This window comes from Macrobrachium nipponense, chromosome 5 (assembly GCF_015104395.2).
Source record: "Macrobrachium nipponense isolate FS-2020 chromosome 5, ASM1510439v2, whole genome shotgun sequence".
Taxonomy (NCBI): Eukaryota; Metazoa; Arthropoda; class Malacostraca; order Decapoda; family Palaemonidae; genus Macrobrachium; species Macrobrachium nipponense.
The window spans coordinates 67,423,054-67,425,553 of NC_061107.1; positions in this window are offsets into that span (position 1 = coordinate 67,423,054).

Here is a 2,500-nt window from a genome sequence, read left to right on the forward strand (position 1 = left end):
AGAGGGGTGTAGACTTTTTTGGTGACTAGACATTGTACTGTTTTTGAGTTAGTCTGTAAGAACTGGATTGCTTGATTGATTGACTTATTTATTCTTGTTAATAAACGTTAATGTTATGACGCAACTCTCTCATTTCATTACCTGTTAGAATGGAGAGAAAGAGGTGGAGAGAGAGAGAGAGAGAGGGATTGCCGAGAGAGAGAGAGAGAAAGGTTATGAGTAATGGGGTGTGTGGGTCTGCCTTCCGTTTCGTGTCCACGCTTACCTTATGAATAATGGGGGGAGAATTCCCCCCAGTTACAGTGGTGGCAAGCGGTTAAGAGGGGGTATAAAAGTTTTCTTTCTTTTCTATGCCTAGGAACGCCAATGTAGAGATATGGGTGGGTGGCCAGTTAGAAAAATAAAAGGGTTATGGCTTAGCGATAGTTTTTCGAACGACAAAGCTTTGTGGGATTGTGGAAAATGTTAAATTGTTAAATTGGATCTCAGTTGCTAAGTGAAAAGGGGTAGAGAAAATGTCCGTCCGTGGGGAGGGGGGATGAGGAAAGAATTTTCTATTAGGGTCATCAAATTTGCTCGTACCGAGATTCTTCAGGGCGGGAGTCGTGAGAGCAACTCAGTTTGGTTTGTAAGTGACAGTTGCTAGGTGTCATCTCGCCGATCGCGTTTGTATTGTGCCAACGAGATTTACGTGTTTTACGAGAATTTCGAGTTCTTTTTTTGTTCCCGTTATGGAGTAGTGAGTGTTAACTATTGTTTTGAAGGAGAGGGTTTTTGTTTAAATATTTCAGGGTTATGGGATTGGTTCAAGAGGTCAACAATTTTTCTTGTCTTTGCCCCATAGTGACGTGTTTTCTTTATTTGCACGTGTTTATAATAGACGTATTCGTCTTTGTTTTAAAACACATAGGGGTGTATTTTTCTATGCATGTGAAACTGTGCTTAGATAAGCATATCTGGCTTAGAGCACAGCGGTCACAATTTTTTACGGGCTCAGCACATTTCTGCAGAGAGGCGCGTTGCATTGCGAGGGTACCACTGGCCTCCCTCGAGAGATAGTGCAGGGGTGGGCACTAGTGTATACCTTGGGAAGGGGTCCTCAGACACTGTTCAAGGGGAGATGGGGGTACTATTGTGTATGCCTCGGGCTGTTCTGCCGCTTGACTGAGGGGTTGTTCTCAGAGGGGGAGAAACCTTTTTTTTTCTCATTGGGGGTGAACTCCTTTTTTTTTCTTTGTGTTGGGGGATGGGTCTGGCCTTGACATTGGATGCTAAGATATCAGCTGATTGATAAGTTGATGAAGTGAAACGCCGTAGAGTCTTTTTTTAGAAAAGAGATTTATTTTTCTCTCTTGACGAAGAGAAAGGAAATAAAAAAGAGATTTTTCTTTTCGTGCTGAGGAGAAAAATAGTTTTAACATGCAAGGGATGTGTTTTATATGTTTCTTTGTGCCTTGAAAGACACATATAAGGGGGATACACAGATTATTTTTTTATTGTGTTGGAGAAATTACTTTGAAATGCCGATGATTGGTGTTGTATCTGTGTTGTGTGGCAGTGGTGTTATGTCATGGTGTATTGCTGGAGAAATTGTATGTCATAGGATTCAGCAATACTGTGTATGCTATTTGAATTTCACCCATACTTGAGATCTTTGCAAGAGAATTATTGCTATGGAGATTATATTATTGTTATTATTAATAATTATTATACTGAGATATGTCACGGGAGGGTTGAGTAAGTATAATTATCATTACGGGAGAATTGTTTTGCGAGAGAGTTTTGAGATATTTCATGGGAGATTAGTTGATAATATTACAGATAATTAATTCATGGAGAATTATTACAATGAATTAATGGAGAATCTTGTGTTTAATTATTTGTTGAGTTTTGTAACTTTGGAGAATATTTCAGTGATTCACGGGGATGAGTTTTGCCGAATCTGATGAATCTGACTGAATCTTGGTGAATTGTGTGGAATCTTGCTGAATTTTTGCTGAATTTTTTTGCTGAATTCCTTGGAGGATGGACAAGCATTAACCATTGGTGATATTTTTTGTACTGATACTAGTGATTTTGATGATAGCAATTTTTTTGGTGATTTGTTGATAATGATAATTCTGATACTCGATTTTTTTTTTATACTAATACGTGGGTGTTTTTAATGCTGTCAAGGGAGGTGAAATCTTTTTTTTATTTTGGGAGGAACTAATAACACATTATTTTAGTTTTTTTTCCTTTTTTTATGTGTTCGCAGATAATTGCTTGACATCTAGTGAGTTACGGGAGATAGTTGATAATGCCGTTGATTTTTCTTTCTCCTTTTTGGAAGTTAGCCATAGCTGACACAAGTTTTTTTTTACCAAGGGTTGAATTTGAGTTTGTTTTTCTCTCAGTTAGTGTGAATATTATCTCAGTTCATGACTTAGAGTCATTGTTCGGGAACGTGTTTGTGTTTTAGCTTTTTGATGCTATAGAAAAATATGTGGGAGAATTTTTT